Here is a 25,909-nt window from a genome sequence, read left to right on the forward strand (position 1 = left end):
AACAGCGCCCCCGCACTTGCCACCTTCATGGTGGTAGAGGCGGTCCCACACACCTTCCCGCCCGCCGAGTCCAGCCAGCGGCTTTCCTTGTCGGGCGGGACCGTTGATGAAGGTGCAGTCGCATGCTGCTTCCTCGCTGCCGTCACGATGACAGAGTCCGGCTTCGGATCCATCCGTAAAAAAGCAGGGTCCGAGTCCGGGGCCCGATACTTTTTCATGAGCCGTGAGGGAGCGGATTTCGTCACCGCGGGGGTGAGGAACAACTCCAACGCGGGTTCCACCAGTCCCGGCACTAGAGGTAGCAGGGGGCGAGACAGGTGTTTTTTGTGTAGAGTCTCGAATATCACGGACGTCGTGGGTATCGGTAACGTCACCGTGATGCCCAACTTGGCTGCCCCCCTCAGCAGCACCTCCTGGAAGGAGACCAGATCATCCACCGGAGACACCCTAGTCCCCGGTGAGTCCGACAGCGTCGGTGAGAAATCCCTGGCCGGTGAGAAATCCCTGGCCGAGGACCTTGTGCGCGACCTGGACCTGTGCCTCCTATGGCGTCGTCCCGATGTCGACGACAACGACCGTCCACGACTCCGCGACCTTCTCCTCCTGAAGGAGCGGGAGCGCGACCTCCTCAGCTTTGGCCTGTCCGCCGGTCTAGCCGGGCCCGGCGACTGTGGGCGTCGCGGCCTTGGCGTCCCCTGCGGTGGAGTCGGATACCTGGGCAGGGAGACCGACCGTGGCGGAACCTCAGGTGGCCCCAACGGCGTGCGAGGTGGTATAGGCGGCGGTGGGGGCGGTGGAGGCGGTGACACCGGCGGCAGTGGTGTTGGCGGTGGTGGTGGTGGTGGTGATGGAGGAGGAGGAGGAGGAGTCGGTGGCGGAGGCGGTGTTGGTAGAGGTGGAGGAGGCGGAGGTGTATACACCACGGAGTACACCGATCCTGGCGACTCCGTTCCCCTCTTACTCCTGGCGTCAGGGCTCCCCCTGCGCCGCCTCGACGGCGACCTCCTCGACGGCGACCTCCTCGACGGCGACCTCCTCGACGGCGACCTCCGTGACATCTTTCTTCGTGACGACGATCTTTGACGTCGACGTCGACGGCGACCGCCGCCGGGTGTCGGCTGGCTCGTGACGTCGAGGAGCCCCTCGACGGCAACCTTCTTCTCTTCGCCGACGGCGATCGGCGACCTCCCCTCGACGGCGAGCGCCGAGTCCGATCTTGACGCCGATGGCGACGTCGACCTGTTCAGCTCCTTCGACGTCGATCGTCGACGCCACTTCTCCCCAGAGCCCTGGGGAGATGGCGAACAGACTGTAGTCATCCCCCTCGACGCCGCCGTCGACGCCCTCGCCGTCGACGGGGAGTGGGGACGCTTGCTGGTCTTCCTGCCCCTGGGGAGCCCCCCCAGAGGCCTCAGCATGGGCAGAATCAGCCCCTCCAGACCCACCTCGTGCCTTCAGTCTTCTGTCCTCCAGGACCTGGAGCCTGATTTTCATCCTCTCTCTCGGGTCCTGGCTGAAAAAGAGCGGCAAATCTCACACTCCTCCGGCACGTGGGACTGGGGAAGGCAGACGATGCACACCGTGTGGGTCTGACTTAGCCTTTTTCCTTTCACAATCAGGACACTTGTCAAACAAGCCAGGCATGCTGACCACACCAGAAGGAAAGGACTTTACTAACTACTATTACTTGAAAAGTAACAAATAAACCCTTGAAAAGGGAGAGCTCAATGCTCCAGGGTCCTGCTAGCAGGAGCCGGAAAAAAGAACTGAAAGTAAAAGGGACCTGCTGTGGATACTGGGAAAGTTCTGGAAAGTTTTCTTAAAGGCACAGTATCCTGTTTTGAGCCACATAATGGCAGCCTATGGGGCTTGTCTGTCCATTCCTTCCTCTCTATCATTCCAGAGGCTTTTGCTGGGAGAGGCAGGGTGTTTTTCCCTTGTGGAGAAAAGCTGGACAGGCAGTGCTGTTTGTGGATGTTGGTGGAATTCTAGTTGAAGTACTGGACAGTGTAGCCTGTGGGTATAGGCTGCATTATCTGTCTTTAAATTAAATTCTCTCTTAAAGGTGAATGCAGGTCTGCATGATTTGACACCTTAAGAGATTATTTGTTATTGTTCCGGGGTCCCCGCACATGGGCGGGACTATTCACTAGATTATGACTATACACAGAGATCCCCTACTACAGAAGATATAGTTCTGTCCTGTGGGGTGGCCTAATCTCAAAAGATCTGTCTTTAGTATCTTTCTGAAATGCAGGTGGGCTGGAGCTATTCCAACGTCAAAGGGGATGTTGTGTCAGATCTTTAGGTACACAGTAGGTGATGGCTTACTTTTTGATCTTTTCTTCGCCTCCAGTATGGCAATGTCCTGCTTTGTAGTATGGAGCTCCCACCTGAGGTGGTTATTTTCCCAGCGACTGCCACAGCCTCTCTGAGGTATGTATAGGGTACAGTGTGCTCATCATGAAAGGTGCAAGCACCATTACAGGTCAAACCTCCGTAAGAGGAACCAAAGTAGCTTCACTGACTCAAATACCCACGCCATGAAGAGTGGATCAATGCATGGAAGTCCCACAGACCCTCCGGCCAGGGGGCATTGGGCCAATCCAGGATCGGAATGGGGAACTGCCCAATCAGTGTCCGTGGCGTGGCCGCTTTCGACAGTGGAAAGTATCCCAGAAACCTTGTTTATCAATGTGAACATTGAGAGCCAAGCCTTTACTGCACATGCGTGATAACGATCTGAAGCCACGGGTACGAATCCTGAGGGCGCATTTTATAAAATTCCCCAAGCCCCACAGCCACGCTGTGAACCAGGGTTAGTAACTAATGCATAAGAATAACCACATTTGTAGATGCCACGATGCTGGCAAGCAATAAAACAGAGTGGCAGCCTGGTAGAGGTGGCTGGAGGAATTTACCCCACATAATACGTTGCCTGGAAAAAGCCTGCAGAGACAACATCCTGGAAAGAGCAAATATTGAAAACTATGAAAGAGTGAGTGAAAGGTGTGAAATGTAAACCGGAACAAAATCGCTGACCTGGATCACCCTCATCTTTTTTTAAAGTCATTGTTCAGAAATATATCCGTGTTTTTACATTTAAATTTAAAGTTCAGGGTATGAATTTGGGGCGGTAAGGACCTATTTCAACAAGTTTTATCTACTGTTGGGTGCGAGTCCGGGAAGGACCCGCCCCACTTAAAGCCTGCCTGGGTTTCTGCCTGTTCGCGGATGGAAGTATGAAGCCACGAGTCAGCTCGCCGAGCTTTGGACTACAAGGCCTGCTGCTGCTGCTCGGGCAGGATCCCGTTCGGTGCAAACTTGAATTATGGGCCCGAAGCCACAGCTTCGAGCTGGCTCTCTCTGCCAGTTCGTCGTCATTGATTTATCGTCACCGTTAAAGCAAGCACAGAAAGACGCACGCGGCTGAGGCCAAGAAAACGAAGCAAATGGAACCAAACGGGAAGAAGCAGCCAAAAGGGAACACGTTTGTGGTAGAGAGATCTGGAAAGCCTTGGACAATCTCCAAAGGCCCCCCACATCCGAGTGCGCAAACAAGAGGGCGCGCCAGACATGTGATGCCCTCAACAACCACCTCCCTAGGGACGCCCTAAACAGCCACCTCCCTCGGGGTGCAAACTCCACTTCATACACAGCGCTTCTTCTATCCCACCCCTGCTCGTAGGCACCACTATTAGGGTTATTACGGTTCCCGGGCTTCAGGCCCGAGATTCCTTTATCATGAGCTGTCAGCGGGTGTGGAGGAAACAACTCTCCGAGTATTTCAAGGCACCCAAAACAACAGTGCATACAGAGCAGGCCCGGCTCCAGGAATTTTTATTTGGGTGGGCCAAGGATGCATTCGGGTGGGCCACTGCGGGCCCGATTTGTCACTTGTATGTCTAGCCAGGCCTGCTTCAGGGCCCTCCTTTATCTCTCCTTAAGTCTTGCAAGGGCCAGTAAAACACACATTCATTTCTTTCCAAATCTCTTTCTAAACGTCATCACTCTCAAAAAGTGTTTTTTCCATATGATGTCTCTTTGATGGGAAGAGGAGGTTTCTGAGGTGGGAGTATCTGGCAAGTGACGCTTCTTGGGCTCTCCCTCATGACCTCCTCCTTGGATTCCCTCACTGCCACCCTCCACCAGTGCCACTCATCTCTCCGTAGCCCCCTCTATTGACCTCCTCCTTGGATTCCCTCACTGCCACCCTCCACCAGCTCCCTGACCTCTCCATAGCCCCCTCTATTGACCTCCTCCTTGGATTCCCTCACTGCCACCCTCCACCAGTGCCACTCATCTCTCCGTAGCCCCCTCTATTGACCTCCTCCTTGGATTCCCTCACTGCCACCCTCCACCAGCTCCCTGACCTCTCCATAGCCCCCTCTATTGACCTCCTCCTTGGATTCCCTCACTGCCACCCTCCACCAGTGCCACTCATCTCTCCGTAGCCCCCTCTATTGACCTCCTCCTTGGATTCCCTCACTGCCACCCTCCACCAGCTCCCTCACCTCTCCATAGCCCCCTCTATTGACCTCCTCCTTGGATTCCCTCACTGCCACCCTCCACCAGTGCCCCTCATCTCTCCGTAGCCCCCTCTATTGACCTCCTCCTTGGATTCCCTCACTGCCACCCTCCACCAGCTCCCTGACCTCTCCCTAGCCCCCTCTATTGACCTCCTCCTTGGATTCCCTCACTGCCACCCTCCACCAGTGCCCCTCATCTCTCTGTAGCCCCCTCTATTGACCTACTCCATGGATTCCCTCACTGCCACCCTCCACCAGTGCCCCTAATCTCTACGTAGCCCCCTCTATTGACCTCCTCCTTGGATTCCCTCACTGCCACCCTCCACCAGTGCCCCTCATCTCTCCGTGACCCCTCTATTGACCTCCTCCTTATATTCCCTCACTGCCACCCTCCACCAGCTCCCTCACCTCTCCGTAGCCCCCTCTATTGACCTCCTCCTTGGATTCCCTCACTGCCACCCTCCACCAGTGCCCCTCATCTCTCTGTAGCCCCCTCTATTGACCTACTCCATGGATTCCCTCACTGCCACCCTCCACCAGTGCCCCTAATCTCTATGTAGCCCCCTCTATTGACCTCCTCCTTGGATTCCCTCACTGCCACCCTCCACCAGTGCCCCTCATCTCTCCGTAGCCCCCTCTATTGACCTCCTCCTTGGATTCCCTCACTGCCACCCTCCACCAGCTCCCTCACCTCTTCGTAGCCCCCTCTATTGACCTCCTCCTTGGATTCCCTCACTGCCACCCTCCACCAGTGCCCCTCATCTCTCCGTAGCCCCCTCTATTGACCTACTCCTTGGATTCCCTCACTGCCACCCTCCACCAGTGCCCCTAATCTCTCCATAGCCCCCTCTATTGACCTCCTCCTTGGATTCCCTCACAGCCACCCTCCACCAGCTCCCTCATCTCTCCGTAGCCCCCTCTATTGACCTCCTCCTTGGATTCCCTCACAGCCACCCTCCACCAGCTCCCTCATCTCTCCGTAGCCCCACCTCTACTGACCTCCTCCTTATATTCCCTCACTGCCACCCTCCACCAGCGCCTCTCATCTCTCCGTAGCCCCCTCATTGACTTCCTTCTCTGATTCCCTCACTGCCACCCTCCACCAACGCATCTCATCTCTCCGTAGCCCCACCTCTACTGATCTCCTCCTTGGACTCCCTCACTGCCACCCTCCACCAGCGCCCCTCATCTCTCCGTAGACACCCCCCCCGATTGACCTCCTTATCGGACACCCTCAATACCACACTCCACCTGCGCCCCTCATCTCTCCATAGCCCTTCTCTCATATGCATTTCATTTGTAGTATAGCGCTACTCATATCAGTGTATGGTGTCACAGTACTTTGCATCATGCACACATTATACAGATACAATCAATCATGCAAGTATGTAAATCAATCTACAGGGAATGTCACATAAGCCAATGAGGATTATAATGTGTAGGAATCACGTGTCATCCACACTGATGGCCAGTATATTTTAAGAGGGTTTGGTCTGGAGAAGCACAAACTCAGGATTTAAAGCATACCCCAGTGGTTAGGGGTTAGTTTAACGGATACAAATGTATATCTGCCCAAACAAACTCTTTTTAGCAACATTAGAAAAATGAAAGACTGGGGAAGTTCTAACTATATTACAACACAAATAAAAGAAAAAAGCTCAATTCTAACTATATCATTCAGGTCTGTATGCAGGTCTTTGATGACAGTTCAAAGGTCGCCGTCCTATGAAAGGATTGTAACTTTTGAACTGCAAGTAACACAATCATCTCTGTGAAAAAGGCAGTAACCCACTGAGCTATCCACATAAAAAACAGTTTATCTGCATTTCAAAACTACCAACAGACAAAGGATTGGCAGGATTATTAATCACCAGTTATCTGGACATTTTTATTGTTGTCTTACATCTGTGGCAGAGCCATGGCCCTTGATAATGATACAAACTGTTTAAATAAAGCATACAGGAAGTATGTGTCTTGCTGGGCCTTCCCTGATAATTTTCAAAAGAAGAACAAATAGCCAGACATTCTCTCACCTGCTCGATCTGATAAGCAGCTGCAGGGGCCAGGAAAGGTGAATCGGAGAAACAAACTTATTCTCCAGCATGGAATAGGAAAGGAAATATTCACACAGCAGAACGGTTAAGGTTACCGGGTGCCAAAGAGAGAATTTGTCCCCTTTGATATGCCCCTATTTTATCTGCACGAGTGGGCGGGGACGCAGCCCACCTTTCTTAAAGGAGATGCGTGATTGGGGGTGCCTGTGAGAGAGAGCCCAGACCCAATCACGCAACTCCCAGAACAGGAAGAGAAACAACGTTCGGAGGAACGTTTTTAATGAAAGTGGCCATTTACTACTGGCCTTCGTGATGTCACTACCAGGGCCAAGGCTCATGCTTGGGTGGATAACGCTCATGTTTGGGTGGGCCTGGCCCACCTCGTCCAGCCGCTATAACCGGGCCTGATACAGAGTGTGCGATAACTGCAAAAACACAAATAAACAAAGTCATTCAAAATTAGAACATTGGAGATTACAAAAAAAGATGTATAGTATGAACGTTAAAAAAGCAATACTCGTTCTTACAGCTCGTCATATAGCGTTGAATATATATTAATTCTTATTTCAAATAATGCCTTAACACGAGAAAAGAAATGAGTCCGGAGTATTCGTCAATGCGCTTCAGTGGGTCACTCATGACATGTTCAATGACGTCACCGATGACATCTCAATTGACATTGCATTGAGAGTAAGCATAGTGATAGGGTAACATCATTTTCGTCTCAAGTTCTCGCTCATCTTGGAGGTAAGGCTCACTCCTATTAGAGACTGATGGCACGAGGGAGAAGCCAGAAACAACAAGCATTGGCATAGCCAATAGGTCTCGCCTTTTGGACCTTATAAGTGTTTAGCCATGCAACAGTTGCATAACTAAATACTTATAAGGTCCCAAAAGTGAGACCTATTGGCTATGCCAAGCGGCCGCGAAAGTGATCACGATCAAACATCAAAGCGGCCGTGAAAGTGAAAGTAATCGCGGCGCGCGCGCCCGCGCACTTGCACTGTAGCTCTAGGCTGGCCTGGTAGCACTTTTTGGAGCCCTCTCAATAAGTCTCGCCAGACCAGCGCATGGTCAGGCGAGACCTAAAAATGGGCAACCCAATGACCCCCTGCGAGCTTTGGTAAGGGTACACAAAGAATAAAAGGGCTATCAAAGGAGTTTTTAAGTAAACTACTTATAAAAAGATTTAGTGACAACTCAGTTCTATAAATGATTAGTAATAAGAGTACAAAATCGTATTGTTCGAATCAATGTCCCAAGAAGAGATCATACGAATAACACATGAAAAAAGAAAAAAGGTAAGCGTATATCGTAATGTGGTTAAAAAACCACTGTACTGTTAAAAAAAAAAAAAGGAAAAGAAAGGGCTCAACAGCAATCAATTTCAAAGAATACCTCAGCACGGTACCCTTACAGTCAGAAACACATGGAACTAGCAGATGACCATGTGTTTATATATGTAATGTCCACTCTCACATGTGCAAAGTATTGACGTTTCAGTCTCAATTGAAATGAATCCGTGAGACCATCCTCAGGACAAAATTGAGTCAGAATGAAATCTAATAAGGGACCGCAAGGGAAGTCACACTGTCTATTTGGTACACTTGGAATATAGTGTCCAGCAATCAATTAGTTGCGATACACAGATTGGTAATACAATCACGAGCATCATTCAATTTAGTAGAGCGCCTCAGAGTGTAGAAATCACGTGTCAGTTCGGTACGAGTCAGAGCAGTCTTTTCTACAAGTTGTTTGGTTAAAAACTCCCTTGTTGGACCTTTCACCTTTTTACCAGTGAGAAGCAGACACTGTGATGAAAGATACCATGTGATGGTTTGGGGTCCCTTTAGCTATGATATTAACAGTATATACTGCCCCTGAACAGCAGAGTAGCACATCTACTGAAAGCTCCCGTCAAGGGATCCTTCTTCTGTGTTATATTCCCTTGGAGGACCTACCATTTTTTATTTTTTATTTTAGGTTTTTATAGAGCGCGTAGTCACCCTCGAGTATCCCAGCGCTGAAACCTCGGACTCCTAAGGAGGGGGCAAAGAGAAGCTGCTGACGAATCAGGGAAAAAGAAGGGTTTTGAGGGACTTCCTGAATCGTAGGAGGTTTGGTTCAGCTCTGAGACTCGGGGGGAGCGCGTTCCATTTTTTAGCTGTGTTGACTGAGAAGCGGCGGCCACCTATGCGGGCCTTCTTCACCCTGGGGACAATGATAAGGTTTCCCTGTTCTGACCGGAGCGCTCTCGTCGGTCTGTATGGAGTGATCCAATTATTCAGAATAGGGGGGGCCGGCGTTGTGCAGAACCTTGTGGGCCAGGCAAAGGGCTTTGAAAACGACTCTTTCCCTCACGGGGAGCCAATGAAGTTTCCTCAGAGCTGGTTTGGCTGATGTTCTTGCTGGGGTGTTCGTGAGTAGGCGAGCTGCGGCATTCTGGGTCTTTTGCAGTATTTGGAGAGTGGCTTCCGGTGCTCCGAGGTAAATGGCATTGCTATAGTCCAGCCTGGATAGAACTAAGCCTTGAATCAGCAGAAGACGGGACTGGGATGGTAGTAAAGGGAGCACCTTTCTGCATGATCTGAGTAGGCCATAGCAGATGCCAGCTGTTTTCCTAGCCTGTGTCCTGAAGGTGAGATCTGTCTCCAGCCATACTCCCAGACTCTTAACCTCTGTCTTGGGAGTAGGGGGTTCACCCATACAGGCGGGCCAGAGGTTGGAGGGAAGGCTCATAGTTTTGTGACCTAGGAGCAGGATCTCTGTTTTTGACCCGTTTAGTTTGAGGTCTGAGTCACTCATCCATTGATGGACGTTGGAGAGGCAGTCTCGAAGATTGGAGGGCTCTAGCTTGGGGTGGGAGAGTGTCACCACCAGCTGAGTGTCGTCAGCATAGCTGACAATAGTGACTCCGAATGGTGAGACCAGCTCCTCCAGTGGGGCCATATACACGTTGAAAAGCGTGGGGCTCAGTGAAGAGCCCTGAGGCACTCCACACCGGAGGGGGATAGAGGGGGAGCGGCTTTCTCCTTCCCAGACTTGGAAGGAGCGCCGGGAGAGAAAGGATGTGAGCCATTTCAACGCGCTGTCTTTCACGCCGATGTTATCCAGGTGCTGGGCTAGGACCTGGTGGCTGACAGTGTCGAATGCCGCGCTTAGGTCTAGGAGGACCACTGCCACTGATCCTCCAGTGTCGATGATTTCTCTTGCCCTCTCTACGGCAGCAAGGAGGGCGGTGTCAGTGCCCTGGCCTGGTCTAAAGCCTGTCTGGGAGTTTTTAAGGAGATGGTTTGCTTCTAGGAAGTGAGATAGCTTTTTATTTGCAAGCTTCTCCGCGACCTTACCTATCCAAGGGAGGAGCGAGATGGGTCTGTAGTTGTATAGGTCCGCGGGGTCTAGCGAAGGCTTCTTTAGTAGTCCTTTGACGACAGCCTCCTTCCAGCTTTGTGGGACTTCTCCTTGGACAAGCGAGGTGTTAATAAGGGCAGTAAGTTTAGCTATGATGGTCCGAGTGATGTCTTTAGCGAACCGTATGGGAACTGAGTCACTGGGGGCGCCACTCTTAGTAGATGCTAGAGTTGCTGCCACTTCCTCTTCGGTGACTGGTCCGAATGACGCTAAATGAGGTGAATCGGGTTTATCAGGGGAGTTCCCTAACGAAGGGGATGAATCCTTGGCTTTTTCTGAGGTGGCAGAATTGGTAGCAGGAAGGGAGGAAAGGATTTTTTTGATCTTATCGTCGAAAAAATTGGCCAGGTTGACACATTTTTCTACGGCTGCTTTGGGGTCCATGGGTATCTGCGGGGGGGCTGGAACATGGAGGAGCTCTTTGAGGATAGAGAAAGTCTCTTTGGCTGAGCAAGAGGAGTTCTTTATTTTTTCCTCATAGAAAGAGCTTTTTGCGTTATGGAGGGCTTGTTTATAAGCTTTCATAGCTGTTTGATAAGCGTTTTTCTCCATCGCCGATTTGTTTTTTCTCCATGTACGTTCTGTCTTTTTGCACTCCTTCCTTAACATGTTCAGGGGCGGAGTGTACCAAGGAGCATGGTTGATCCTTTTTACATGCTTAAGGGAGCTGGTTAGTGGGACAAGGCTGTCTAGGGGGTTGGTGAGCCAGCTGTTGAATTCTCTATCGGCGGTGTTAGGGTCGGTTGAGAGGGGGCCAGCGGATTCCCGTAGCTTCGCTTCCCATTCTTCTGGTATTAACTTGTGCCATCGTCTAGTTTGTATCCTAGTTTTCTGTTTGGGAACAGGGGTGGACTGGAGGGACCAGTACATAGGGACCAGTAAATGGTCAGTCCATGGGAGAGGAGTGGGGTCTTGGGTTTGGAGGTTCCTAATGTTGGTGAAGACTGGGTCTAGGAGCTGTCCTTTCTCGTGGGTGGCTTTAGAATTCAGAAGCAGGAGGTCAGCTGACATAAGGTCTGCTAGTAGGTTGGCGGCAGTGTTATCCGCCGGGTCTAGGAAGTGTAGGTTCAGGTCCCCTAAGAGGAGGAAGTTGGGGGTTGATATTGTTTTTAGAGGGATGTGGTCCATCAGGGTGCTTGAAAAATCTCCTAGCGAGCCTGGTGGTCGGTATACCAGCAGTCCCGATATTGAAGTGGTTGGGGAGATCTGGAGGGTGAAATTACAGTTTTCACAGTCCTTGACCGTGCCGCCGTCGATTCTACAGCTGAGATGATCTTTATAGAGTATGGCGAGCCCGCCACCTCTTCCGACCGGTCTGTTCAGGCAGCAGATTTGGTAGCCGGGGGGGGGTTGCATTGACCAAGTCAAAGTCGTTGTTGGGGGTCAGCCATGTTTCGGTCAGAAACAGGGCGTCTAACGAGAGGGTTTGGGTGAGGAGGTTTATCTCGTGGGAGTGTTTTACCAGGGACCTGCAGTTCAGGAGGCCGAGTCGAAGCATTTGGCTGAGTTCCGTGGCTTCAGGGGGGTCACAGAGGGTGCATCCTGTGAACGGGGTATCATCCTTAAGGATGAATTCACACTGAGGATGTTTTTTAGTGTTCCAGATTCGGAGTGTATCCGAGGTGTAGGATATGCGATTCTGTGGGTTGGGCATAGTGTCTGGGCCTGTTACATGTTACACCATAACATGTACATTTGTAACGCACACGTTCACCCAGAAGGGTATCTTGGTGCTGAATAACATGTTTATTGTTACCCAACTTAATGGTACTCATTTGATCGACCTCAGAAGGATGAAAGGCTGAGTGGACCTGTGACCATGAGGACAAACACGGACCCCTACAGAGTGCGCATTAGTCACTAAGCCACCAGACCCGGCCTACCTACCTACCTGAGGGGTTTCCAATAGGAAACCCCTCTATTCCACCACAGAATTCTCATTCATTGTGACCGTTCCCTTCCCATCCCAAAACCGAATCATGCACAGGTGCTTTGCAGGCCGCCGGCATACAAACTCCACATTTGATACAATGCTAACCCAGCTCCCTTGAAAGGCATACCTGGTGCCTCCTGCCACCCAAAAGTGGGCGTCGTGGGTGCCTGCTTACACAAATACCACACCTGACACCCTTAACCCTTCTTCATCTCTTGAAAGGCAAATGCCTTCTTGATTTCTCGCCACTCACCCCCAGAAAACCCCATACCTTCCAACCTGATCCTTTCAAATCAGTTTCGATAGAACAAACAACCCTAACAGTGCCTCTAGGCGCTGTCCTAACATCTCTGAGAACCAACCTTCGCCAACACTATGTGGAAGGTCGGGCCCACTGTATCCAGGAAAAGAACCCCCTGACCCCCACCACCCACTTCCATTCAGACTCAAACTTGGCTCCCTCCCACCGCAGATTTACCGGACAAGCAGCCGGCACAGGTGACAGCCACCCCAGGCCCGTGTGAGCCTGCCGGTGCCACTCCCTCTCTTCAGCTGCCTCTCACCTAGGACATGTCTGGTCCACTTCCTCCACCCAAACATTCACCTGCCTGGAAGAGGCACCAGCCTGCTTCCTCGCACACTGCTCTCCGGCGGCCTCTCACATGCCCCAATCTCCCTTTCCTGCCAGGGCTGCACGCTGCCTCAGACGAGGCCTCGTGTCAGCCTGTGACCTGACGGCCCAGTCCTTCATTCACGCAGAGAACGTGCTCTGCCCCTGAGTGTTACCCGCCTGGCGGAATGCCATCCGTCTCACGCGCAGGACCTGCAGCTGTTCGATTGCTGCGTCTTACAGAGCACATATCCTGCCCCAGCGTCGCCTACCTGGCAGAAGTGCCAACCTGGAGCCTACCTGCTCTCAGGCGGTCCCTCGCAGAGGGCATGCTCTGCCCCTCTCTCCCCATCTCTCCTGCCTGGCGTCGGTGCCAGCAGCACCTGCTGTTCTCCAGCTGTCCCTGGCAGAGGGCAGGTCGTGCCGCTCTACATCCCCTCAGTCCCACCTGCTTGGCTGTGGTGCCAGTCTAAAATCTGCTAGTATCGACTTTATCTCTCCAGCTTCCTCTCGCAGACGACACGCCCTGCCTTCCGCCCTACCACTAATCTCGCCTGTCTGGTATAGGAGCGAGGTATCCATCGCAAATGACACCCCCCTGCTCTTACCTGCCTGGCAGACGTGTCAATCTAAAGTCTGCTAACCGCACCTCTGGTCTGCAGCTGCCTCTCGCAGAGGACGTGCTCTGCGCCCAATCTCTCGGCGTGACAGGGGTTGCATCTGTCACTTTCAGGGGACCTGCTCTGCCCCCTCTATCCGTCCAACCAGCCCGTCTTGCCTGGCAGGGGTGGGATCTGACCCAGGTGTAGCCACGTGCAAAACTGCAGTCTGCAAGCCACAGCTTTTCGCAAACGACATGGCACCCCTCCCTCCAGTCTCAACTGCCCGGCAGCAGTGCCAGCCAGACCCAGCTCCTGCTCTCCAGGTGTCTCTTGAACCAGTACCCCTAAACTCCCTCCAGTCTCACCTGTCTGGCAAGGGTGCCAGTCTGCAGCATGCAAGTCCAATCCCATCATCTCGCTACCTCTCGCAGAGGACATGCCATGCCTCCCACCTGCCTTGCAGGGGTGCCAGCCTGGACCATGCCAGTCCCATCCCTGCTGTCCAGCTGCGTCTCGCGGAAGACATACTATGCCACCCCCTTCCCCTCACCAGCCTTGCAGGGGTGCCAGCCTGCAGCATGCCAGTCCCATCCCTACTGTCTAGCTACCTCTCAAAAAGAACATGCCATTCCCCAGACCTTCCTTGCAGGGATGCCAGCCTGCAGCATGCCAGTCCCACCCCTGCTGTCCTGCTGTCTCTCACACAGGACATGCCATACGCCCTCCCCTTAGCCTGCCAGTGCCACGCCTGCTCCCTAGCTGCCTCACCCAGGACATGCTGTGCCCTGCCTCCTCTTTACCTGCCTGGCAGAGGTGTAATCCCGATCCTGTCTCCCAGATGCCATGTCCCTCGCCTGCCTAGCAGGGGTGCCATCTGCCAGTCCCATCCCTACTCCCAGCTGCCTCTCGCAGAGGGCATGCCACTCTCCTCCCTCTTACCGGTCTGGCAGGGTTACCAGCTGCAAATCCCTGCCACCAGATGCCATGCCCCCTCACCTGCCTGGCAGGGGTGCCAACAGCCAGTCCTACCCCTACTTCTAGCTGCCTCTCGCAGAGGACATGCCATGTCACCCCCTCCCTCTCACCTGTCTGGCAGGGGTGCCAGATGCCAGTCCAACCCCTGCTCCCTCTCGCAGAGGGCATGCCATGTCACCCGACCCTGGCTCTCACCTGTCTCGCAGCGGTGCCAGTCCCACCGCGGTTTCCTCTCGCAGAGGACATGCCACCCCGTCCCTCACACCTGTCTGGCAGGGCTGCCTTGTGCCAGTCCCACCCCTGCTCCCTCTCGCAGAAGACATGCCATGCCACCCCACCCTCGCTCTCGCTCTCACCTGTCTCGCAGTGGTGCCAGTCCCACCCCGTTTCCTCTCGCAGAGGACATGCTCACCGAGGACAGCTCCAGCAGGACTCGCATAAGAGCACCGCCCTGATTGGCCCGCCCTGCCGATGCTGTCCAATGGCAGCACGCGTTGCAGCCTTGCGGTCAGTGCCGTGCCCCGCAGCAACACAAAGCCGGAAGGATGGGAGTCTGTCTGCTGCTGCCCACCTCGCCACACACCTGGGCACCTCGGGCTGCTGCCCACCTCTTCACACACCTGGAGACCTCTGGCTGTTGCCCACCTCGCCACACACTTGGGCACCTCGGGCTGCTGCTCACCTCTCCACACACCTGGACACCTCTGGCTGCTGCCCACCTCTCCCCACACCTGGGCACCTCTGACTGCCGCCCACCTCTCCCCATACCTGGGCATCTCGGGCTGCTGGGCACCTCTGGCTGCTGCCCACCTCTCCCCACACCTGGGAACATCGGGCTGCCGCTGCCCACCTCTACCCACACCTGGACACCTCGGGCTGATGCCCACCTCTCCCCAGACATGGACACCTCTGGCTGCTGCCCATACCTGGGTACCTCCGGCTGCTACCCTCCTCTCCTCACACCTGATCACCTCTGGCTGCTGCCCATCTCTTGCCCACACCTGGGCACTGCAGAGCGAGCAACCCTAGCTGTACATGTAGCCATCTCCATGTGGGCCGATACCTGGACACCGCAGGGCGAGCCCCTCTGGCTGCTGATCACCTGTCGCCACACCCGAGAACCGCATGGTGCACCTCTGGCTGTATGTAGGCATCACCTATGGGCACTACCCGGGCACCGCAGAGAGAGTACCTCTAGTTGTATGTAACGATCTCCAAAGGCGACAACGCGACGTGCTCACCTCTGGATGTATGAAAACATGTCCAGACCCCAATCAATCTATCAATCAGGGGAATTGTAAGCGTGCTACTCACCCGTGAGGGTCTCAAGGCGTTGGGGGGAGGTCAGCAGTTCCGTTCAACCGAAGAGCCTGGTCTTTAGAGCCTTCCTGAAGGGGTTCAGGGACGGGGCGCGTCTGATGTCGATTGGGAGCTCGTTCCAGGCCTTGGACGCGATGTGGGAGACGGATCTTTCCCCTGCTTTGGCTCTATGGACGTGTGAGGTTTCGGCAAGGACGAGGTGAGCGGATCGGAAGCTCCTTTTGGGTGCATGGGATTCCGAGGACTAGTCTGGCGGCTGTCTTTTGAATCGTCTGGAGCATGCGGAGTAGAGACTTGTTTATGCCGGCATAGAGGGCGTTTCCGTAGTCCAGCCTGCTAGTGAAGAGTGCATGGGTGACTGTCTTTCTGGACTCGAGGGGTATCCACTTGAAGGTCTGACGGAGGATGCGGAGGGTGTTGAAGCAGTTGGAGGCAACGTGGTTGACCTGACTGTTCATGGAGAGGGAGGAGTAGAGTATGATGCTGAGGTTTCTAGCGTGGTCCGTGGGGGTATGGGGGAGTGCCGAGGGCGGTAGGCCACCAGGTGTTGTTCAAGGCCAATGGGGTGGTTCTGAAGATGAGGACTTTGGTTGTCTAAGAGTTGAGCTTTAGGCAGCTGTTACTCATCCAGGTTGTGACATCCTGCATTCCTGCCTGGAAGCAGAGTCTGGTGTTGGCGGGGTCCTCAGTGAGGGAGAGGATGAGCTGGGTGTGGTCTGCGTAGGATACAATATTGAGGCCGTGCTGATGGACGATGACGGCGAGGGGGGCCATTTAGATGTTGAAAAGGGTTGGGCTGAGCGAGGATCCTTGTGGGACTCCGCAGTTGATTTCCGTGGGTTCGGAGAGGAAGGGTGGAAGTTTGATCCTTTGGCTTCTGCCAGTGAGGAATGACCCGATCCAGTCGAGGACGGCTCCTTGTATTCCGGCATTGTGTAGCCTGGCTGTGAGAGTGCGTTAGAAGATAGTGTCTAATGCAGCTGACAGGTCGAGTAGAATCAGGGCTGCGGTGTGACCTTGGTCTAGGAGGGTGCGGATGTCGTCTGTGGGGGCGAGTAGGGTGGTCTCGGTGCTGTGGTTGCTGCAGAACCCAGACTGGGAAGGGTGGAGGATGACGTCTATGAACCTTGTTAGTTCGGTGTTGACAGTCTTCTCTGAGACTTTCGCCGCAAAGGGGAGGAGCGAGATTAGCCGGTAGTTCTTCCGGTCCGTCAGGTCTGCTGGGGTTTCTTGAGCTGGGACCGGACTTCTGCACGTTTCCAATAGTCTGAGAAGGTGCCGGTCACGAAGGTGGTTTGATGGTGCGTTGTAGTTTAGGTACGATGGTGGTGGCAGCTCTGTGGTAGATGTGTGGTGGGCGGGGCAGTGCCGGTGGGTGCCGGACTGTGCCTCCCTGGCTGTGTGTAGCCATCTCCAAACGCCGACAGCTGGGCGCCGCACTGTCCCACCCTGGCTGTATGTAGAGATCTCGAGAGGGCGCGGAGGCGGTGATTCACCCAACCCCGTATGCCCCATGCGCACACCAACCAGTAACGACTAAAGGTTCACCACACTTCTCGTGGGCGGCACCCATGCGTCTCCCTCCACGGGTCACCAGGTACCACGGAAAACATCACGCCACGCAACTGTGCACTTCAGTGAAGCAGAGACCTTTGAGTACAAAACTATCGCGACATAGCACACACCTTAAGGCATCCACGATAAACGACCCCATGCTAACATGGGTGGCTTCGAGGCACTCCTTGATTTTAGCACAAGGAATGCTGAGATTCCTAGTTTCACTGCTCCCAGCAGTGGTATGGTCCTACAAGTCCCAGCCAGCATGCCTGGCGCTGACAGTTGAAAATCAGCACCGGCTAAACCCACCTTTGTTAACATGGGATACTGGGCCCCCAAAGGTCATCAACTAAGGCCCAAACCGCGGCCCCATTGGTGCCAAAGGGACATTCTGAACAGCAACTGTACCTACAATCAGACACACTAACCAGCAGGCACAGATGCGCGGGGAGGTCTGACGCAGGTCTGGCATTGCCTGCTCCGTGCCAGATTGTCAAATTATCCTCTAACTATGTGTATTAGTTATTTTAGATTTATCTTATGCAAGTGTCCCCGAAGTTATGGATCCGTACCTCAAAGACCCACGCTGGACACAACATTAGGGCCCCTTTCCCTTACTGGATTCAAAGGGGATCTGAACCAGAAGAAACACCCCCACTCTCAAACATCACACAACAAACACACTGAAAGATGGTTCTAACCAAGTGATGACTGGGCCGTCCGCTTTCTATGCACCCTATTTTAAATCAAACAAGACTTTTTTTTGCCAGACCACTATGCTACAAATAAAAATCAGGAATAGCAAAGCCGTGGTATTGTCGAGACAAGCTCTATGTTCAGGGCTGGGGGACCAATTAAAGAACTGCTCCTACAGAAATGTCAACCTGAATTAAATTCTTAAATCCAGTCGAGGGCAAGTGCTTCATAGCGGACAAGAATGGATCCGGGACGGTCGGCAGCATGTGGTAAAACTGGACAAGAATGGATCAGGGGCTGCAGGCAGCATGTGGTGAAACTGGACAAGGGGCGGTCGGAAGCATGTGGTGAAACTGGACAAGAATGGATATGGGGCGGTCAGCAGCATGAGGTGAAATTGAACAAGAATGAATCCGGGGCAGCCAGCAGCATGTGGTTAAACTGGACAAGGGGCGGTCGGAAGCATGTGGTGAAACTGGACGAGAATGGATCAGGGGTAGCCGGCAGCATGTGGTGAAACTAGACGAGAAGGAATCCGGGGCAGCCGGCAGCATGTGGTGAAACTGGACAAGAATGGATCCGGGGCAGCCGGCAGAATGTGGTGAAACAGGGACAAGGGGCGTTCGGAAGCATGTGGTGAAACTGGACAAGAAGGGATCAGGGGCTGCCGGCAGCATGTGGTAAAACTGAACAAGGGGCAGTCGGAAGCATGTGGTGAAACTGGACAAGAATGGATCCAGGACGGTCAGCAGCATGTGGTGAAACTGGACAAGAATGGACCAGGCTCAGCCAGCAGCGAGTGGTGAAAGTGAACAAGAATGGACTAGGGGCAGCCAGCAGCATGTGGTGAAAGTGGACAAGAAAGGATCCAGGATGGTCGGCAGCATGTGGTGAAACTGGACAAGAATGGACCAGGCTCAGCCAGCAGCGAGTGGTGAAAGTGGACAAGAATGGACATGGGGTAGCTGGCAGCATGTGGTGAAAGTGGACAAGAATGTACATGGGGCAGCCGGCAGCATGTGGTGAAACTGGACAAGAATGGACAGGGGCAGCCAGCAGCATGTGGTGAAACTGGACAAGAATGGACATGGGGCAGACAGCAGCATGTGGTGAAACTGGAAAAGAATGGACATGGAGCAGCCGGCAGCATGTGGTGAAACTGGACAAGAATGGACATGGGGCAGCCGGCAGCATGTGGTGAAACTGGAAAAGAATGGACATGGAGCAGCCAGCAGCATGTGGTGAAACTGGACAAGAATGGACAGGGGCAGCCAGCAGCATGTGGTGAAACTGGACAAGAATGGACATGGGGCAGCCAGCAGCATGTGGTGAAACTGGACAAGAATGGACATGGGGCAGCCGGCAGCATGTGGTGAAACTGGAAAAGAATGGACATGGGGCAGCCAGCAGCATGTGGTGAAACTGGACAAGAATGGACATGGAGCAGCCGGCAGCATGTGGCCCATGGTGAATTCTTGCTCAGTCCTGTGGCAATCGTCTCCAATCACACAAATGCCACGTTCCACACCTCACGCAAATACTCCACATTTAACCCTCAGCTACATATGGGCACTGCAGTTAAGTTACACTTTTGATGCTGTTTTAAGCTCTCTCTGGCATGTTCAAACATATTTATAGTCTTTAACACACATTGTGTAGGGGGTAGTAGGTGAAAAGTATATCAAAATACAGATTCTAGGTCTTGCGTAAGTAATTATGTTTCGCTTTGCGTTTAAACCCACTATCAAGCACTTGCCCGAGACTAGATTTAAGAATTTAATTCAGGTCGACATTTCTGAAGGGAGGTACTGGAGTAAGGTTGCACTCTGGCTGAGCATATTTTGGGGCAGATGTGTTTGCGCTCTATGGTTTCTCATGAGACCATGAAGATGTAGACTTGGATGCTTCTCAGCAAGCAGCGCAGCACGCAGCCAGCACTAGAAGTGGCGACACGACACACCCATCACTAAAGCTCCTAGTTGGAGGTACCAAATTCTGACTCCGATCCTTCAAGACCCGCTCACTGTCTTCAATCAACAATGTAGGCACTTGTTTCGGAGCCCAGTTTTCACGGCTCATTAGAAGCCAAGTCGCAGCCCATGGCGCAAACATAACTGTGCGATGGAACAGAAAAATGTCCAAGCTGCAGGCACTGTGGCGGACACAAACTAGCTGCAACTGAGCAAGGAGCCATCAAGTCACAGGCTCGCAGCTGGCAAGAGTTATAGGATGTGCCTTATCTGCGATATGGGTCAGACAGTGACGGCCCCTGCCCTGGGTGACTGATTCATTGTTTCCTTTTCCTCTGGAGGCTTCACCCAGAAACGCATAAACTGGTCGCACGGGATTTCCTGGATATAAATGCTCTACCCTGAAACCCACCAACAGGTTTAGGGAGGGCATTGACCATTGTCAGACCGCATTCAGGGGCCACAGGGAAGACTACTGGGTCTAAACTCTCAGGCTTGGGGTCATTTGCTTCGGATGTCCCTGGATCCATCCTTCTGTGGCTCTGCAAACTGGGCCCATCCTTTCAGCAACTGAGTCTCAGTGGGAGCGATGGTGAGCAGTTACAGGCTTTCCAGGGAGCTCAGAATGCAACAATCACCCAGGACCACAATAACGGACTGTCCAATCCAGGGCTGGACTCTCAGTGGTAGCGATGGAGAGCAGTCACAGGCTTCTCAGGGAAGTAGTGAGTGGGTGCCTACGGTCAGAACGCAACAGTTACACAGCAGCACAATAACTGACTGCCCAATCCAGTGGTTTACTTTAAAAAAGAAAAAAAGTCGTTTATTACATACCAAAACGGATCACGAAACAAGTAATCATGAGCAGGCACAAGTAAGCTAACTAGGTGGTGGGCTGCTGCACATCTCTTTGCTATCCTATACCTCCCCTCCTGGGTTCCTCCTGACTTCTGTTCTTGGTGGTTGTTCCCTTCTGGCAGGAATTGCTACGGTAGAATGAATAAAGGCTCAGGTGTAGAATAACTATCTAGTACGCACAATATGCCTACTTTATCACATTTCAAAGAAAGTCTCTGTATTTTCACTTTTGTGCATGCCAGGAAGCTTATGGCTTGGGCCAGCAGCCAGTTGGCAGTGGTGCAGAGCCTCCCTCCTACTTCTGGGAGAGAGGGCACTCTTTAGGTCAGACAAGGGCATCTTCCGCTCTAGCAAGGTCTCTGTCCAGGACGGCGTTGGAAGCCAACGGTGGAGGCCCCAACGGGTCGAAGATTCAGGTAGCCTTGAATCACAGAAGCCCCATGGGGGTGTATCACACTACAGTTGAACTACTGCCTGCAATTGGGTGCTAGACTTTCACTGGTCATGGTGTAATGCCACAGGGTAGCCACAACAGTCTTTAAGTCACAGTGGCAGGATATGTACCATGGTCACAGTAGCACAGAATAAGCCACAGTTATGCTGGTTTGCGTCACAGCGGCCAGATTCAGCCACGGTCACAGTGCTTGGTATAGCAGCACTGAGCAGCCGCGATTCCACAGTTCCTGCCTGGAACATCAACCATGAGATTCTGACACCGCCCCTTCCTGGGCAACACAGATTGCTCTCCTCCATCTTCCTTTCATTTACAGGTCCCTCCAGGACGAGGGTCACATGGATTCTGGCTCTTCCTTGAAAGTCACACCTCCTGCAAGGTTGGCAGGCTCCTTTCCTCTTTCTCAGCAGGCAGGTTGGCTTCTAGCCATCTCCCGTCCCATAAACATCTTCTTTCAGCAAGGCAAGACTAGAGGTGACATCTTCTCATCCCTAATAAACTGGCTGTCAGGCAGCCACCAGCCTGGCTGCAAAGAAGTACTCCGAGTACTCTGCAGAGCACTTCCTTCCTTGGTAAAAGAGAACTTTTACCACAAGTAGGTCTGTCAGTCACACTTTTATACAGTAAAAGCAGACAAGAGATTTGGACCTACTGTCTGAGCTTTCAGAACAATGTTTTGGGGTTTCAAGTGTCCTTCCAAGCTGCTCTCTAGACATAGCCTTTGTGTAGAGCGATACTCCTCACAGCAGGATAATCTCCATCCACAACAGAGGCACAAACAGGAGTGACCGTTCTGCACCTAGCTGTCATCAACCTGAAGACTGATCAGGGGAAAGCCCAAGTCTGGCCTAACCTAAGGGGTACCCTTTCACTATAAACAATACAGACTACAGTCCCACCCTTGCGGAGCCTTGTCCCGCTTTCTCCCCACTTTAGTGTCTAGGTCTGCTCCCTCCAACTTCAGGAATGTAAGAAATACATTTTCACTCTCAGGGAAAACAACATCATGTGCAGAATGCCAGGCTTTGGGCATACAAAATGTATCCCACAGGCCTTCCTGACTCTTGCTCACTTATCCGCACAGTGTATGTAACATGCGGGCCACAAACACAGACAACATACAGTTGGAATGTTTACACGAGTGGGCCAGTAGGTCTCTATTCCAGTGACACAGAGGAAAAATGTCTGGTGACAAATATGGATTCCAAAAAACAAGGTATGGTGCCACCACTGCTCTATGTGCCAAAATAATGACAGGGACAGTGGTCCACTGTCAGTGAAATAAGAGCACTATTACTGCACCCCCTCCAGGTTCAGGACCTCACTCATGTCAAGGGACAGGCTTAAACCTCTATACACACATGATTAGTGTGAGGCTAGGAACACAACCAAAAGCCAATTATATCAGATACATGCAGTCAGGAACTCAGGACATGGGAACACAATTTTACACCAAGGTAAGCGACATTCCTGCCGCAAATCCATGAACATCTACATGGTTTCTGGACATAGTTGCAACATTACAGGATTGGGGACTTCTCCACTGGAACACAACCTACACCCAGAGGGTGACAAAATATTCTACATATCAAAGGCACATGCTTACTGTGATTGAACCAAAAGGACTTTTCTTAGTGTAGCTAAACCTGGTTCCTTACCCAATGCCTCCTGGCTCCTCCTGCCACTAATACACCATGGACAGCACTTATCGAGCTAGGTCTTCAAAAGCATTGCATTAGGACTATGATGAAGACATCCATCCATTTTAATGAGTCAACTTCCCTCACTCTTAGAAAATAGAGGCAAGGGCACTAAAAATAGGAAAGCCATTATGAGGAAATACATTATGAAGTAAATAGAATGAAGAATTGATATTTTGAGTAACACTGAAGAAAATTCATTAAAGATAAGAAAGGGGTTTTTCCCTCATCAATAATTTTGATACTGCATAGCTTTTGTCATTTGATACTGCAGGACAAGGGTTTGTGAAGGAACAAGATCAGAGCTCTTTGAAGAATTAGGGTTGAGGCCAGTAAAAGGTTCTGTTTAAGGCTAGGACTGTGGATTTGAGTCATGGTTCAATTTACTTTAGGTTAATGGCTATACCTATATTTAGGATTAGGATTAGATTGGGCTCGCGAAAATCTCTAGGTTTAGAACTTGGTCAGTTTGAGGCTAGAGATGTGTTTAAGGTCAGTGGACACAATCAGGGAATGTATCAGGGTTATAGTTATTATCAATAATTTTCTTAATTAAGGCTTCCTTCATAATAGCTTCTTCAGAAATGCACGTACATATATCTTTATAATCAATGGATTTCTTCATTTTTGCATTTTCATCACACAACCCCATAATAAAAATAGGTATCACGCCAGGCAGCTAGGCCTTGCAGGTTCTAAAATAGAAGGGCTTGGGCGTGCAGCAATATCCCCTCTGTTGCCCAACAGGATGACGGGTTATGCATATAGGTTATTGAGAATTCAGTTAAACCTTGCGGGCAGACACGTTCCAGTTGTTCCTAATATTTAGGATTACACATTTATAGGATACACTTTTTCCACTTTACCAGGCACAATGTAAAAAAAACTGTCACCATTTAATACATTCGCAAAAAAATATGGGGAAAAGATCTTCGCTTTCCTACAATTTATAAGAGCATACACAGATTTCATTTTAGCTCCTGTGTACCCAGGCCAAGGTTGCAAATCTATGGAAAATCAGAAAATAGAACTAAGACTAGATACTTGACTGTGTCCCATGTCAGCTGTGAGAGCTCATCCAGTCTTGTTTTGTTCTTGGCTTTCTGGTGCCTAAAGTTTAGCTTTTGCCATTCTAGTTTCAGGACTACAGACCTGGCTGAGCTACACACTCAGACAACATCCTGGATGATCTGTTCCCTAATCTAGGAAGACTGATAAACTGCAGCCTTTCCTATATTTCTCCAACAAAGAGGTACAGCCCATGAAACCATGTCTTGTGTGCAGGGCATTCCCCCCTTTGTGCCTTTCTAGCATAATATATAGAACACCCACATCTTTAATGCCTCTCAATGAATGGATTCATCCTGGACCTCAAACTATTTAGCTAGTCTGCACGCTTCAGCTTTGAAAAGCCTATTCCTCAGGATCTGCTCATTCTCTCTCAAACCCTATTCTATGATACTGATGAGACCAGTCATCCCAAGCCTGGAGCTCACCTGCTCATGCTCCATCAACCCCATCTCTGTGATACTGAAGAGAACCCATCACCACAGACCTGCAGTGTACCTACTCATGCGATATCAAATCCTTTTCTGTGATACTGACGAGAAGACCCATCATCCCAGGCCTGCAGCGTACCTGCTCATGCTCTATCAAATCAGTCCCTGTGATACTGATGATGAGACCAGTCTTCCCAGGCCTGCAACGTACCTGCTCACGCTCTATCAAACCCTTCTCTGTGATACTGATGAGACCAGTCATCCCAAGCCTGGAGCTCACCTGCTCATGCTCTCTCAAACCCTTCTCTATGATACTGATGAGACCAGTCATCCCAAGCCTGGAGCTCACCTGCTCATGCTCCATCAACCCCATCTCTGTGATACTGAAGAGAACCCATCACTACAGACCTGCAATGTACCTACTCATGCGATATCAAATCCTTTTCTGTGATACTGACGAGAAGACCCATCATCCCAGGCCTGCAGCGTACCTGCCCACGCGATATCAAATCCTTTTCTGTGATACATGACGAGAAGACCCATCATCCCAGGCCTGCAGCATACCTGCTCACGCTCTATCAAATCAGTCCCTGTGATACTGATGATGAGACCCGTCTTCCCAGGCCTGCAGCATACCTGCTCACGCTCTATCAAACCCTTCTCTGTGATATTGATGATGAGACCCGTTATCCCAAGCCTGGAGCTCACCTGCTCATGCTCTATCAAACCCATCTCTGTGATACTGAAGAGAACCCATCACCACAGACCTGCAGTGCACCTGCTCACGCGATATCAAATCCTTTTCAGTGATGCTGATGAGGAGACCAGTCATCACAGGCCTGCAGTGTACCTGCTCATACTCTAGCAAATCCTTCTCTGTGATACTGACGAGGAGACCCGTCATCCCAGGCCGGCAGCGTACCTGCTCATGCGATATCAAATCAGTTTCTGTGATACTGATGATGAGACCAGTCATCACAGGCCTGCAGTGTACCTGCTCACGCTCTATCAAATCTTTCTCTGTGATACTGATGATTAGACCCGTCATCCCAGGCAGGCAGCGTACCTGCTCATGCAATATCAAATCCTTCTCTGTGATACGGATGATGAGACCCGTCATCCCATGCCTGCAGCGTACCTGCTCATGCGATATCAAATCCTTTTCTGTGATACTGATGATTAGACCCGTTATCCCAGGCTGGCAGCGTACCTGCTCATGCGATATCAAATCCTTCTCTGTGATACTGATGAGGAGACCCATCATCACAGACCTGCAGTGTACCTGCTCATGCAATATCAAATCCTTCTCTGTGATACTGATGATGAGACCCGTCATCCCAAGCCTGGAGCTCACCTGCTCATGCTCTATCAAATCCTTCTCTGTGATACTGATGAGGAGACCCATCATCACAGACCTGCAGTGTACCTGCTCATGCGATATTAAATCCTTCTCTGTGATGCTGATGATTAGACCCGTCATCCCAGGGCGATATCAAATCCTTCTCTGTGATGCTGATGATTAGAACCCGTCATCCCAGGGCGGCAGCGTACCTGTTCACGCAATATCAAATTCTTCTCCATGATGCTGATGATGACGCTGGTCATCTCAGGCCTGCAGCGTATCTGGTAACACTCCATCTAATCGTTCTCTTTGATACTGATGAGACGCGTCATCTCAGGTCTGCTTGAGGACCAGATCCCTCACTAATACAACATGACTGGATAGGATTCCTCCTCTCTC

General features: G+C 51.7%; 1 protein-coding gene across 3 annotated transcripts in view; it reads right to left on the reverse strand.

Moving 5' to 3' along the window:
* Positions 1 to 25,909, reverse strand: part of FHIP1B (FHF complex subunit HOOK interacting protein 1B) — a 486,169-nt gene that overhangs the window by 349,505 nt on the left and 110,755 nt on the right. The window contains exon 1 of one of the 3 annotated variants that reach the window (XM_085623511.1): positions 14,471 to 14,551. The exons of the other annotated variants lie outside the window; for them this stretch is intronic. The gene's annotated coding sequence lies outside the window, so the exon portion shown is untranslated. Of the gene's footprint in view, positions 1 to 14,470; positions 14,552 to 25,909 lie in introns of those variants that run through there. 3 annotated transcript variants of the gene reach the window in all.

Source organism: Triturus cristatus, chromosome 8 (genome assembly GCF_964204655.1).
Source record: "Triturus cristatus chromosome 8, aTriCri1.1, whole genome shotgun sequence".
Taxonomy (NCBI): domain Eukaryota; kingdom Metazoa; phylum Chordata; class Amphibia; order Caudata; family Salamandridae; genus Triturus; species Triturus cristatus.